Here is a 16176-nt window from a genome sequence, read left to right on the forward strand (position 1 = left end):
AACTTGCCCCCTCGACCCTTGCCCTTCATGGCTGGTCCTCCAAGGAGGAGGTGCACTTAGGACCCACCTGAGCTATATCATAGATGCATCTCTGAGGGAGGGCTATTTTCCATCTTGCTTAAAAGAAGGGGTGTTATGGTCGCTTCTGAAAAAGCCCTCCCTAGATCCCTTGGACATGAACAATTACAGACCGGTCCCCCATCTTCCATTTCTAAGCAAGGTGATTGAGAGGGCAGTTGCTCTTCAAGTCCAAGTGGTCTTGGATGAAACAGATTATCTAGACCCTTTTCAAATTGGCTTCAGGACGGGATACAGAGTCAAGATTGCTATGGTCTCCTTTGATGATCTCCGCTTGAGCATCGACAGGGGAAGTATGACCCTGTCGGTGCTTTTGGACCTCTCAGTGGCTTTCGATACCGTCCACCATGGTATCCTTCTGGAAAGCCTGAGGGAATTGGGGATCGGGGGCACTGCGTTGCGGTGGTTTTGGTCCAATCTCAGAAGCAGATTCCAGATGGTGATGCTTGGGGACAGTTGCTCCTCCAAAAGGGATCTTAAATTTGGCATCGTTCGTCGCATCATCCTGTTCCGAACGCTATTTAACATCTACATGAAACCGCCTGGAGAGATCATCCGGAGGTATGGGATGGGGTTTTATCAGTACGCTTATGACATCCAATATCTCTCCATGCCCCAGACTTCAGCGTCAACTAAGGAAGGCATCTCCCCTCTGAATGAATGTCTTGAGGGAGTAATGGGCAAGATGAGGAAATCAGATTGAAAGTGAATCCATTTAAGACAGAAGTACTTGTTGTTGGAGCCTCTAACCCAGGTATGGAGGTTTGTCTACTCTTCCTGGACGGGGTCACAGTTCCCCTAAAGTACTATGTTTGCAGTTTTGGGGTGCTCCTGGTTCCTTTGCTCCAGATGTCAGCTCAGATAGATGTGACGGCCAAGAGTGCTTGTTATCAGCTTCGGTTGATATGCCAGCTGTGCCCTTTCCTGGAACCTGAAGACCCAGAAACTATGGTTCATGTGCTGATAAGCTCACATCTTGACTTCTGCAATGCGCTCTACATAGGGCTACCCTTGCAGTAAGTCTGGAAACTTCAACTAATTCAAAATATGGCAGCTCACTGTGACCATTTCTTTCTTTCTTTCTTTCTTAGGTTCAGGTGAGCTTTATTTATGAATTCACATTCAGTTATATGTTTGCGATTGTACTTTCCAGTTATTTATAACTTCTGCCAGCATGTCTTGAACATACACGATATTAACAGATTGATCATATTTACAACTTCTAATACCTTCCAATACATGTTCTATTTATTATCTTGGCACAACCTATATATTCTGTACTGATATTTTGCTCTTCCCTGTATTTTCCCCTGACATAATACCTCCCTCCCTTCTCCCTTTTTAGTTTTGTTTTATTGTCTTTGTTCAACCCATGTCCAGTTTTTATCTGAGCAGATACTATCAAATGTCCTTATCTTTATATTCTATATTCCATTCCTTAATCCCTATTTTTCTGAAAATATTCTTATTTTACTATGTCTGTGCTTATATAGGCATGACGTTTTAGAGCAGCATTTAAATCTGCACTATTTGTTTTTACAAAACTAAATGTCCCAAATGCTATTATCAGTTTTGTAGCTTTTATTACAGAAAGACGCAGAGTGCAAACTCCTCCAGTACCTTTATTTTCTGGAGTGAGATGGGCTTTTCCAGCTGACTCACATATAATTACTATTAATTATTAATAATTTCTCCTTTCTGGGAATGGCTCAAGCCCTTAAAGGCTCAGGGCCCTTCCTCCTCCTCCTCCTCCTTCTCTTTCTGGAGGGACTGAGCATGCTCAGTGGGAGCCAGGACAGCCATCTTCCTTCAGGGCAGAGGGGCTTCAGGGGCTGCTACTGAGCATGCCTAGGTCTCCCAAGAAGCATCTCCCTCCCTCAGTGTTTCTGTGGTGACAACAGAGTCTGCCTGGCAACAGTGAAGGAGGCCTTTCTTTTTTGTTTTGGCACTTCACAGACCACCCAAAAAGGGCGCTCTGCCAGCGCCTGTGTTTGCTGTGCGAGGGAGTCGCAGCGGACAAACCGCGTGACTCCCCTGCGCAGCAAGAAGAACCCACATAAAGCGGCGCAGTTGTGACGCCGCAAGGCGCCAATGGTGCACTTGCAGTGTCACATCCACACCACGATGTGCAGACACTAAGCATCCGACACGTCAAAATGGCGGCGCCCATGTGTATAGGGCGCCGCCATTTTGACGTCCCCAGTACGTACTACAGGTGAGGCCTGATTGGACGCTGCGTCCTCAGCCAACCCCTAGTATGTACGGGGGTGGAGCCAAGGTCCATCTGGAACAGGCCTTTGTTTCTTTCTGTTTTGGGAGAGGAGAGTGGAAAGAGCTTCAAAAAGAGAGATGGTCCTCTCTTGCCTGAAAAGAGGCCAATGTATATTCACACACACAGACCCTTTGATTCCCCTCTGAAATATCATAGACCCACAGAGACTCCCAAGAGAGAGAAGGAGGCCTGGCAGCCAGAGGAGCCTTTCTGCCTTAGCAGGGAAGGGAAGGGAAGGTGGGGGCCTCCATGGGGGACCCCCCAATTGGGTTCTTCTGTGAGAATAAGGACTGAAGGGGAAGAGGCCGTTGGAGGAGGAGGAGGAGAAGAGCCTTGCTTGCTCCAGCCCCCCAAATCTGCCTCCCTACAGGAGACCCTGCAGCCCCCATCATTGCCTCCAAAATGCCTTCATTGACTGCAAACTACACTGAACCTTAATAATAATAATACCAACATAATAATACAAACATAATAATAATAATAACTAATACCAGAATATTATTTATTAAGGATGTTTGAAGAAAATTTGGACAATAAATATGGGAAGGCGCTGTTTTATATGACAACCTTCGCTAGAATAATGTTTGCGCAAAACTGGAAGTCAAAATCTATCCCAGAAAAGCCTGAAGGACTGAGACTGGTCCATTGCGACCTCCGACTGAGACTCCTTGCCTAAAGGATCCAGACTGCCCCATTGGGATCTCAGGCTGATGCTCCTTACCTGAAGCATTGAGAGTGGCCTGTTGGGACTTTAGGCTGTGGCTTCTTTCCTGAAGTCTATAGACTGGCCCATTGTAACTTCAGGCTCATGCTCCTTACCTGAAGGATTGGGACGAGACTATTGTGAGTTAAGGGCTATGCTCCTTGCCTTACCTGAAGGATTGACATTGGCCGCTTGCAACCTCATGCTGATTCTCCTTGCCTGAAGGATTGAGACGGGACTATTACGAGTTCAGGCTGGTGCTCCTTACCTGAAGGATTGGGACGAGACTATTGTGACTCAAGGCCTGTGCTCCTTACCTTACCTGAAGGATTGACATTGGCCTCTTGCAACCTCAGGTTGATTCTCCTTACCTGAAGGATTGGGATGAGACTATTGTGACTCAAGGCCTGTGTTCCTTACCTTACCTGAAGGATTGACACTGGCCCATTGCAACCTCAGGCTGATTCTGCTTGCCTGAAGGATTGAGACGGGACTATTACGAGTTCAGGCTGGTGCTCCGAACCTGAAGGATTGAGGTGATACTGTTGTGACTTCAAGGTGGAGCTCTTTACCTGAACTATTTAAAGTGGCCCATTGCAACCTCAGGCTGATGCTCCTCACCTGAAGCATTGAGACTGTCCCATTGTGATCTCAGAATCATAGACTCACAGAATCCTAGAGCTGGAAGAGACCACTAGGACTATCCAGTCCACCCCCTGCCATGCAGGAACTCTCAATCAAAGCATCGCTGACCGATGGCCATCCAGCTTCTGTTTAAAGTTGTCCAGGGAAGGAGAATTCTCCACACTCCTAGGAAGGACTATGTTTCACTGTCCAACAGCTCTTATTGTCAGTTAATTCCTCATAATGTTCAGGTGGAATCGCTTTTCCTGGAGCTCACATTTGTTGTTCCAGGTCCTGTTCTCTGGAGCAGCAGGAAACAAGCTTGATCCCTCCTCAATATGACATCCCTTCAAATATTTAAACAGGGCTGTCATATTACCTCTTAAATTTCTCTTCTCCGGGATAAACATCCCCAGCTCCCTGAGTCTTTCCTCATAGCGCATGGTTTCCAGACCCTTCACCATTTCAGTCGGACTCCTTTGGACACGCTCCACTTTCTCAACATCCTTTTTGAATTGTGGGGGCCAGAACTGGACACAATATTCCAGGTGGGGCCTGACCAGAGTAGAATAGAGAGGGACTATTACTTCCCTTGATGACACTATACTTCTATTGATGCAGCCAAAAATCGCATTGGCCTTTTTAGCTGCCGCATTGCACTGTTGTCTCATGTTCAGTTTGGGGTATACTTGAACTCCTAGATCCATTTCATACGTATTTTCATTCAACCAGGTGCCCCCCATCCTGTATCTGTGCATTTAGTTTTTCTGCCCTTAATGCAGTACCTTACATTTCTCCGTGTTGAATTTCATTTTGTTTGCTTTGGCCCAGTTTTCTAGTCTATTCAGGTCATTTTGAATTTTGATCCTGTCCTCTGAGGTCTTAGCTACTCATCCTAATTTGGTGCCATATGCAAATTTGATAAGTATGCCCCTATTTCTGTCATCCAAGTCATTGATAAAGATGTTGAATAGCACTGGGCCCAGGACAGAGCCCCACAGGACACCCCACTGGTCACTTCTCTCCAGGATGAAAAGGAGCCACTGTTGAATATCCTTTGGGTTCGACCAGTCAACCAATTACAAATCCATGTAACAGTTGCCTTGTCCAGCTTGTTTCATGTTTCTGTTTTATATACTGTTTAATTTGGTTAACTGCTATCAAGGGACATAGCTATGACATTCTATGATATGAGGTGCACTATAAACCTTTTCAGAAATGAATAGGTATTGCTATTCTATGTATACATATTATCAGACATAACTCCAGAGAGTGTTAGCCTTTTGGATGCCAGAAGGTTCCTCTCATTCTTCAATGCAAGAAGCAACACTTCAGCTGCCTTCTAGAAGATAAAGCAAAAAGGCTTCCAAAAGAACTGAAGCCTTGGGCAAGTCACACTCTCTCAGCCTCAGAGGATGGCCATGGGAAACCCACTCTGAAGAAGCCTGCCAAGAAAACCCTTCAGAGACTCCCATAAGGTCACCATAAGACCTGGAAACAACTGGGAGGCAAATACCAAGAACAACATTGGGAAAGAGGTGCAAGCCTTGCCTTGGGAAAGTGTAATGACTGGGCTCCAGTCAATGGAGGTCTTCTTCAGGCAGAAAAGGGAGGTTTATGCAAATGCAGAATGACATCACTGCTACGGAAGGCTCTCTTGACCAATCAGAGAGCAAGATAAAGGTCCTTCTGGAAGCTTCTGTCAGAAGGAGATATAAGGCCTGAGAGACCAAGAGACAGTTGGGGGAATTGTGTCAGTTGGAGATCGAGAGAGAGAGTTAAAGAGCGGATCTTGGAAGTTAGTCCCAGAATTGGACGCTTGGGTCTATTTATTTCTTTAATAGCTTGTCTGAATTGAATATTATATACTTACAAATATCGTACCTGAAAGACTCTTAATATCTTGTATGACTTATATTTTAGTTATATTTTGTTATTTATAGTAAATTTCTCCTTGGAGTATCTACTACTCGACGCTCCTTTTACACGGGTCTTGGCTCGGGTGATGCTTGGAAGATCAGTAAAGAAGTAGAAATAAGGTTCCTTAACCGGTCCCAGTATAGTTAAAGGGAAACCCTTTTATAATTCACTGGGTGGTGGCAGCAAGATTTAAGGAAATTAAGGGTCTGCTGGGCTAAGAGCCATAATGTCTGAGGCGGTTTACAGACCACCCTTTTGGGGCGGCCTCCACCCACCCCTTTCCCCGACGAATCGGGGCCTCAGCTGCCACAGCGGCAGCCCCAAGGCCCCGATCTGCCGCTTTTCCAGGCAGCGGGGAAGTGGCAAAATGGCGCCTCCCCACAGCCTAGAAAGAAGTGTCCTTGGGGCTTGGGACAGCAGCGGGGAAATGGAGAATGGGGCCGCTCAGCCCATTTCTCCTTTGTGTCGCTGATGCAGCCATGTAAAGGTTGCGCCAGTGACACTAAGCAAGGAAGGAGCTCCGTTTCGGAGCTCCTGCCGGTGCCGCAGAAAGGGCGCCACAGGTGCCCTTCAGCAGCATGAAGACATCCCGTCCGCGCCGCCCCATGTGGAGTCGGCGTGGCCGTGACGTTGTAATGGTGGCTCCCATGCAGAAAGGGCACCGCCATTACAATGTACTAGGGTTGTGTGGAGTGTGGAAAAGATGCCCCGAGGCAACCCTAGTACAGGAAATCATCACAAGGTCAGAGGCAGTTAGAGCAGTTGTTGAACAATTAATTAAATTAATAGGAGATTAGCAGAAGAGATTCATCTTGGGTGCCTTTTTAAAGCCTTCAAGACTGGTGATATATCGGATCTCTTCCGGAGGCTATTCCATAACTTGGGAGTGACAGAAGAGAAGGTCCTCTGGGTAAATGCAGCCAGTCTACTTTTTAATGGTAAGTTTTTACCAGAGGTCCTTAATTTGTGGGGCAGATTGATGTGAGAAGGAGATCCCGTAAGCAAGCTGGACCCAATCCATGAAGGGCTTTAAAGGTTATAACCAAGACCTTGTACTGTTCTTGGATATTAACAGGCAGCAAGTGAAGTGACTTTATAATGGGTTTAATATGGTCACCTCTAGAACTTCCAGTGACAACTGCGGCTGCCATATTTTGAATTTAATGAAGTTTCCGGACTTGGTGCAAGGGTAGCCCTTCATAGGCCACATTGCAGAAGTCAAGTCGTGTCATTACCAGCATCTACACCATAGTTTGTTAGGTCCTCAGGTTCCAGGAAGGGACGCAGTTGGTGTATCAACTGAAGCTAATAACTGGCACTCCTGGCCATTGCATCTATCTGGATCGAAGGATCCAACAGCACCCCCAAAGTGCAAACACAGTCCTGTAGTGGAAGTGTGACCCCATCCAGGACCGGCTGACAAACCTTCATACCCAGATTAGGACCCCCAACAACAAGTACCTCCGTCTTATCTGGATTCAGTTTCAGTCTTTTTTTCCTCATGCAGCCAATTTTTTCCCCTCAAGACATTCATTCATAGGGGAGATGCCTTCTTTAGTTGACGCTGAGGCCTGGGGCATGGAGAGTTATATCTGGGTGTCATCAGCGTACTGATAACACCCCACTCCATGCCTCCAGATGATCTCTCCCAGCGTTTCATGTAGATGTTAAACAGCATTGGTGACAGGATAATGCCTGAGGGACACCATATTTAAGCTTCCTTTTAAAGGAACAACTGTCTCCAAGTATCACCATCTGGAATCTGGTTGAGAGATAGGACCAGAATTGCCCCCGATCCCCAATTCCTTCAGGCTTTCCAGAAGGATGCCATGGTTGATGGTATCTAAAGCCACTGAGAGGTCCAAAAGCATCAAGAGGGTCACACTTCCCCTGTCGATACTCAAGTGCAGATCATCTACTAAGGCGGCCAAACCAGTCTTGAATCCGTATCCTGTCCTGAAGCCAGTTTGAAACGGGTCTAGATAAGCTGATTCTTCCAAGACTACTTGGAGTTGAAGAGCAATTGCCCTCTCAATCACCTTGCTTAGAAATGGAAGATGGGGGACTGGTCTGTAATCGTTCATGTCCAAGGGATCTAGGGAGGGCTTTTTCATAAGCAGCCATACAACCGCTTCTTTTAAGCAAGATGGAAAATAGCCCTCCTTAAGAGATGCATCTATGATATATCTCAGGTGAGTCCTAAGTCCATCTCCTTCTTGGATGACCAGCCATAGAGGGCATGGGTGGAGAGGGCAAGTCATCTTCTTCTCATTTCCAAGGAGCTTGTCCATGTCCTCGGTACTCAGAGATTGAAATTGATCCAATATGATATTATTCACGGAGTCACTGGAAACCTCACTTATAGCCTCTGCCTTAATGCTGGTGTCCAAGTCAGCTCTATGCTGAGAGATCTCATGTGTGAAATGATCAGTTAAAGCGTCACAGTGTGCTGTGGTATGTTCTAATAATGGGTTCTGGGAGGCAGAGACCCAAGTCAGGTCCCAGATGCGTCCCCCCCCCCTCACTTCAGCATTCCCTTTATGCTTCTCTTCCCTTGTAGCTTTCCCTCCCTCCCTCGTTCCTTTTTCTTTAACCTATATCCCTTCAAAGGGGTCCAAGACCCTTTCAGCATGTTCCCAGAATGGGGGGGGACCTTTCTGGCGCCATAGGTCTCTCTACTGGTTCTCCTCCAGAGGATTGTTGTGAAGGACTAGGTATATATTTGTGTGGGGGATGCACTGGGATCCTGTGAGCCTCTAAGCCTAGATCCCAGTGTGCCAGGGATGTGTCAGTCTCCCCAGAAGGAGCTTTAGGTTCGCTCTGTCTGCCTCCTCCTGGATTTGGCCTAAACTTGGGCTTTTCTCTCCCCCCAGACAGAGCTCTCTCTCCCCCAGGGAAAACTGCTCCCCTGTGAAAATGTTGTTTCCAATGCTATCTTGTGTGATGCTATTTATTTGGCACAAAAATATTCCCCAAATGAGGTACGAGAAGGGTCTTTCCTCTGCCCCACTTTCCAGGAGGGAGGGAGCTCTTAAAAGCCCTTTTTACATTTGAATCCCCCTCCCCTCCATGGTCAGGCCTCTCTCCAAGGTTTCCCCTGCCCTCTCTTCTCATAATAACCCCCCAAGTACTTGGGCCCCAAGGAATACACCAAGGAGGGGGCAGGGAAGGAAAGAGGGAGAGGAGATTGGGGTTTCCTTCCTTCTTATAACCCCTCAAGAGCCCACCAGAAGAACCTCCAGCCATTCCTTCGAATGAATAAGGGCTCTCCCCACTTCCCCCCTCCCTCAGAACAGACTGTGAGGGCAACAATGGCTTCAGTGGCTGAGACTGCACATATGCCTGAAAGGTCCCTCCTCAGCATGCGCAGGCATAACAAGGCCCTTGCTGCTGGTGCTGCTTATTCCACTTGCGGCCTTTGGAAGAAGGGAAGGAGAACACCCTTCCTTCCTTCCTTCCTTCCTTCCTTCCTTCCTTCCAGAATGGAGCCCAAGCTGTGGAGATGTACTCAGGAGGGAAAGGCTGGGAAGACTCTGCTTTGTACATATAGCTGTGTCTCTCCGATGTGTGTGTGTGTGTGTGTGTGTGTTTGCCTCTGTTATTATGGAGCTGAGGACTGAAGAGAGAAGAAAGGGTCAGTTTTGTGCAAATTCAGAACTTCTGCGCATAGAAGAGTCCAGTGTGTTGAAACAACAAAGAACTTTATTAAGAACACTCAGGCGGGGTACAGACCACCAAAAAGAGACGCCTCTTTGGCGCCTCTCTCTGCTGCACAGGAGCACCGCAGCTTACAAATTGTGTGGCGCTGCTGCACAGCAAAGGAGCTCCAAAAAGTGGCTTTTTGCAGTATCACAAAGCGCCAAAGATGGCATGGTTACATCGCAGTTGCGCAGCGCTATTTGGTTGAGCTGCTACTCAACTGCAGCGCCTACAGGACGTGCTAGGGTTGTGGGACGTGTGCACGCGCTGCCCGAGGCAACCCTAGCACGTCATGGACGCACCGCAAAGGGTCCGTCTGGACAGGGCCATAGTCAGAAATTCTGTGTTTAAGCCAGAACTGCCCACTCCAAGGCAAAGAATAAATTAAAACACCCAAACCTAAAACTCAACCCTCTTCCAAACCTAACCTCGACCTCCAATTCACACAGTCTATGCCCCACGGATAACAAGCCCCCCTTTGCCATTCCCAGAAAGCAGTCCTTTCTATTAATACCGGTCCCCATCTTTCTTCAGCAAACATCCCACAAATTCCAAAACCTATCATTCCCACAACTATTCAAGCCAGCTGCAAAAAATCCCACCCATCTATTCAGCTAAGCTATTCCACAACCCATCATCCCCAGTCAAATTTAAACAATAAAGCTATGATCTATACTAATAGCAATTATACCCTAAACTTAAAATATAAGCAGACATATGAACACACAAAATCACAACAGCCTTCTCTTATCACCACTGGCTTAAAAATATATTCTTTGTAGTCTTTCTTGACAAAAATAATCTTAATTCACTTCTGGGATTTGTGTGGCTTCTCTCATGTGTGACTTTTCTCATGTCTCACTAGGTCTGACTTCTGAGAAAAACATTTCCCACAATGCTGGCATTTGTATGGCTTCTCTCCTGTGTGGACTCTCTGATGTTTCGCTAGGTCTGACTTCCGAGAGAAACATTTCCCACAATGCTGGCATTTGTATGGCTTCTCTCCTGTGTGGACTCTCTGATGTATCACTAGGTATGACTTCTGAGAAAAACATTTCCCACAATGCTGGCATTTGTATGGCTTTGCTCCTGTGTGGACTCTCTGATGTCTCACTAGGTCTGACTTCTGAGAAAAACATTTTCCACAATGCTGGCATTTGTATGGATTCTCTCCAATGTGACTTTTCTCATGTGTCATTAGGTATGACTTCCGAGAAAAACATTTCCCACAATGCTGGCATTTGTATGGCTTTGCTCCTGTGTGGACTCTCTGATGTCTCACTAGGTCTGACTTCTGAGAAAAACATTTTCCACAATGCTGGCATTTGTATGGATTCTCTCCAATGTGACTTTTCTCATGTGTCATTAGGTATGACTTCTGAGAAAAACATTTCCCACAATGCTGGCATTTGTATGGCTTCTCTCCTGTGTGGACTCTCTGATGTATCACTAGGGATGACTTCCGAGAAAAACATTTCCCACAATGCTGGCATTTGTATGGCTTCTCTCCTGTGTGGACTCTCTGATGTCTCACTAGGGATGACTTCGAATAACAACATTTCCCACAATGCTGGCATTTGTATGGCTTCTCTCCTGTGTGGACTCTTCGATGCATGACAAGGATTGACTTGTAAGCAAAACGTTTCCCACAATGCTGGCATTTATGTGACTTCTTTCCTGTGTGGATTCTCTCATGATTCAAATGTTCTTCTGTAAAAAAGGACAGTGACAAATAAGACTGAAAATCAGAGTTAAGAGAGGAGAGTGTTAGCCCATGATTTAGCCCTCATTAAACCGTCCTTATTTGAGATAAGATTAATAAAGTTGCTGTGAGTAACCCAGGGATGACCCTGCTGTTTATGCCCCTAAATCCATGGAATAGTGGTATCCTTCCTCATAGGAGCTAGCAAAGAATAGGGACTGTCTTGAGGGAATCCGTGGAAGCAGATAGTCAAAGGACTGTTGAAAAAAATATAATTCATTAACCATGTGCAAAAATACTTTTATTGACAGGTAGAATCATATTCTGTGAGATGACCATAGAGTCCTGAAGCAGAGCCCAAGGCAGAGGTCATTTCATGCTGTTTGGCACCAGGAGATGACTCACAACCAATAGAGTATGCAGCTCACATGCGGATTGGTGTGGATTGGACTGGAGTTGTGTGTACAAGGGATGATGAAGTTGATGGAAGTCGGAGAACAGAGCTTGCAAATATTTGTATTATTTTGCAACTCAAGAGAGAGTTTAAAAGCCATTTAAACCTTTTTGAACACTCAGTTTCTGCCCTGAAGCAACAATTACATTATGAATTTTTGCCCAGTCTGGCTGTTCTTTGACATCTGTCCAATTACAGACAGTCTGTCGGTTTACATGATTAAGCACCTCAATGCACTCGCCAACCCCACTTGTCGCAGGAGCTCCTGAATTCTCTTCCCATTTCGAACCCTCAGCAATTGGAATCCAGATCCGCCTAGCTAAAGTATTACCATTATAAAAGTCTTACATCTCTTGACCACTCCCACCTGTTATCTAGTTGTTGTCCATGTGTGAACCCTTATGTGTCTGTGTGTTTTGTTTTTCCCCTAAATAGAAGATAAAACCTATTTCAAGTGCATTTGGAATTCAGTGTGCTTCTGGGCCTGGCACAGTTGGGCTGAATCCCGAGGTCACTCTTGCCCCAACCAAACTATATCTCTCTTTTCAGCAAAGTACTAAATTCCCCTAAAAGCATAGCACTTGCGAGTGTCCTCCCCAGACTCAAGCATTTTAGGTAACAAAGGGTCTCTGGAATCAACATGAAACTAAGCAAGCTCAGGTAGGAAAAGAAACATTAGAGAAGAAGCAAGTTTTGTGTCTCCCTTTCCTACCTTCATAGATATTACTCATAATTGCTAAATGGAACTCCTAAATATGTCTGAAAAACAAGGATTTGAGCTGGTTCTCACCAGTTCACTCAAACCAGTTCTTAAAATCTGTCAGGTTGGTGGCTGCCTCCCAATCCCCAAGGCCCCTCTCCTGGCCCTTCCCAGAGGTCCCTTCCTCTCCGCACGAGGCGATCCTGGCTTTGCTCCTACCTTCCCCTCAAACCACCAAATAAAGAGCAATATTAGAACAGCGATTAATATAATAGTACATTATGAACATCATATCGAAAAAATTTTGGCTATAGTCATGGTGGACGCAGAGAAGGCATTCGACACAGTTAATAGGTTCTTTCTTTTGAAAACTATAGAAAAGATGAACATGGGAGATAGATTTCTATCTTGGATAAAGGCTATCTATAGAGAACAAAAGGCACAACTTAAAGTGAACCAAGAAAGATCGGAATCAATATGTATAGAGAAAGGCACCAGGCAAGGGTGCCCATTATCACCGCTCCTATTTCTACTAATTTTAGAAATCCTGAATAACAGGATAAGGCTAAATCCAAATATAAAAGGTGTCAAAATAAAAGATCATCAGTGGAAATTAAACGCTTTTGCCGATGATTTAATCTGTTATGTAGAAGATCCACAAAGAAGCCTGGATCATTTAATCTCTGAGATAACAGATTTTGGTAAACATTCAGGTTTTATGATAAATCAAGAAAAAACATCGGTCATTTTGAAGAATATGAATGCATCAGAAGAAAGAGAAATACAATTGAAAACAGGATTCAAAATAGAAAGTAAAGCAAAATATTTAGGAGTGGTAATAACCAAAAGGAATATCGTCTTATTTATAAATAATTACGAAAAGCTATGGAAAGAAGTTAAACATGATTTAGAGAGATGGTCTGGCTTACGGTTATCATTAATGGGAAGAGCCTCTGTTATCAAGATGAATATTTTGTCTAGAATCTTGTTTCTATTCCAAAATCTACCTATAATCTGCAGAGAAAAATACTTAGAAAAATGGCAAAAAGAACTATCAAAATTTATATGGCAAGGCAAAAGGGCTAGGAGCAAATGGAAGATACTAACAGATGAGAAAAGAAGGGGGGATGGGCCCTGCCAAACCTTAAACTCTTTTTTCAGGCATCTTGTCTGTTATGGTTAGACGAATGGGTAAAACTAGATAATGATCGTTTACTATGTTTGGAAGGTGATAATATGTGATATGGATACCACAGCTATATGTGGTATGGAAAAGCTAAAGTTGATAGTAACTTTGAACATCACTTTATAAGACGCTCCCTATTTAAGGTATGGATAAAAATTAAAAAGCAATTTTATAAAGAAATCCCTGGATGGACATCAGCACAAGAGGCATTTCTATACAGAACTAGAAAAGAGAAAGAGCCCTGGTTGAAATACAAAGATTTACTAATAATGGAGGATAAGAAAGAATATAGAATGAAATCTATAGAACAACTACAAAAAGAAAAGGTAAATATAAACTGGTTTGTATATAACCAGCTTTATGCACGATTTAAACAAGACAAGAAGGAACAAGGAATAACTAAAACATCTAATGAGCTGGATGAAATTTTCTTTGACAAGAAGGGACATTATTTAGCAAAATTTTATAAAACACTTAAAGAAAGGGATTTAGAATCAGAGACGATAAAACACACAATGATATTATGGGCTAGAGATATAGGAAGAACTATAGACCTCAAGTCCTGGGAAAAATCTTGGACTATTACAAATAAATTCTCGTTATGTCAAAATCTAAAAGAAAATTATTCAAAAATGTTCTATCGGTGGTATATGACACCATGCAAAATAAACAAATTATATAACACAGGAACAAAAAAGTGCTGGAAATGTGACACTCAGGAAGGGAACTTTTACCATTGCTGGTGGGAATGTAATAAAGCAAAGGAATATTGGAAATCAATACAAGAAATAATGAGTGATATATTACAGATAATCATTCCCTTAATCCCTGAATTGTTCCTGCTTAATATGATAGATAAAAAATCTAAGATAAATATCCATAATAAAGATATGATAAAATCATAATATACTTGGTCACCTCCGCAAGAATCTTATATGCCAAATATTGGAAAAAAGCACAAATACCATCTATAGAGGAATGGCTATTGAAAGTGAGAGAGAATATGGACATGGATATACTTACGTCATTGATGAAAAATGAATCCTCAAAAGATACAATAAGGGATTGAGATTGTGTAAAAGAATTTTATAAGAAGCAAGGATGGACCTTTAATGTAATGTAATTTGCTAAGTTGTTAAAAACATGACTGTCTTAGAAAAGATGATAGTACTCTTAAAAGTCACGGTTTCATCTTCCTTTCCCTTTGTAATAACAATGTATTTAAAGCAAATAGAATATCTGGCAGGAAAACATGTTTATAATTAGTGCCATAAATTTAACACAAATACACAGAACTTTTAATTACTGGTAAATTATGTAGCCAGGGACTAGAGTTATAAATGATTATGACAAGGATGAAAGAATGAAAACTGGAAGTAGACGAATAGAGAATGTTCAATATATCTCGAAGAACCTCTTTTTTGATTTTATGTTTTATGTTAGATGTGGTTAGAGATTAGGATTTATTTGTAGTAGGATGTGATGGTGGATGTTGTATTTGTTGTGTTATGTTATTATGACTGTGTATGTTTGTCTTTTTCAATTAAAAAAAATGGGAAAAAATGGATCCCAGAGGCCTGGATCCCCTTCCCTTTCTCCCTCCGCTCCCCAACCTTCCCTCTTGCCATCTGCACTGCTTCGGCATCTCACCTTCAGCATCTCTTCCCTGCCTTTCTGTTTTTTACATTCCCCCCCCATCTCTCTATCGCAGACAGAAACACACCCACAGAGTGTGTGTGATGCATAAAAGATACACTTTGAGGCCCATTTTTGAGAAAGGCAGGATAATCAATCACATTGCCCCCCAGAGGATCTCAGGGCCACCCCACGTTGTATTCCCTTTGGGGGTATAAATAATATTTTGCCCCTCAATATCCAACAGCATCCATTTGGGAAAGTGGTATCCATTTTACCACTGTTCTCTGAGCCATTGCAGGACCAAGGGAGGCATTTTACCCAATAAGCCTCTCCAGAGTCTCAAAAGGCTGGAAGAGGGGACAAAAATCCAGGAAACTTGGGCAGGGATTGGCTGAGGAGCATTTGGAGCCAAAAAGCATTTATCCCCATGGTTCCTACCCACAAAATCCTAGAACTGACATTTTAAGATCCTTAGAAAGTGGAGAGCAATAGTGCCTCATTAAACTACAAATTCTAAGATTTCACATAAAGTTGCTATGACAATTAAACAACATGTCAAAGGGATCTAGGAGTCCTGTTAGACCACAACGTGAACATAGGTCAACAGTGAGATGCAGCAGCTAAAAAGGCCAATGTAATCCTAGGCTACATCAATGCGAGTATAGTTTTATGGCAGGGGTTTTAACTGGATGGCTCTTCTAGTTTCTTTCAACTCTATGATTCTATGGTATAGATTAAGGGAAGTAATAGTATCTATTCTATTTTGGTCAGGCCCTCACTTGGAATACTGTGTCCACTTCTGGTCACCACAATTCAAAGTGGATGTTGAGAAGCTGGAATGTATCCAAAGGAGAGCAATGAAAATGGTGAAGGGTCTGGAAAATATCAAGCCCTATGAGGAGTGATTCAGGGAGCTGGGAATGTTTAGCCTGGAGAAGAGAAGGTTAAGAGTGGATATGATAGCCCTATTCAAATATTTAAAGAGATACTGAAGATGGAGCAAGCTTGCTTTCTGCTGCTCTAGAGCAAAGGACACGGAACAATGGACACAAGCCACAGGAAAAGAGGTTCCACCTAAACTTCCTGACAGTAAGAGCTATTCAACAGAGCATGGTGTTGTCTTATTATTGTTATTGTTATTATTATTAATATTAGTTTATAAAGCGCTCCTTCTTTGAAGGTCATTAAAGATCTTTGAAG

The 16176-nt window shown here is 43.7% G+C and overlaps 1 pseudogene; it reads right to left on the bottom strand.

Annotated features, from left to right (window-relative positions):
* Positions 1-10104: 10104 nt before the first annotated feature.
* LOC149278059 (uncharacterized) overlaps positions 10105-16176 on the bottom strand; it is an 82529-nt pseudogene continuing 76457 nt past the window's right edge.

This window comes from Sceloporus occidentalis, unplaced genomic scaffold, assembly GCF_023333645.1.
Source record: "Sceloporus occidentalis isolate IW3139 unplaced genomic scaffold, rSceOcc1.0.p SCAF_202, whole genome shotgun sequence".
In the NCBI taxonomy this organism is placed as follows: Eukaryota; Metazoa; Chordata; class Lepidosauria; order Squamata; family Phrynosomatidae; genus Sceloporus; species Sceloporus occidentalis.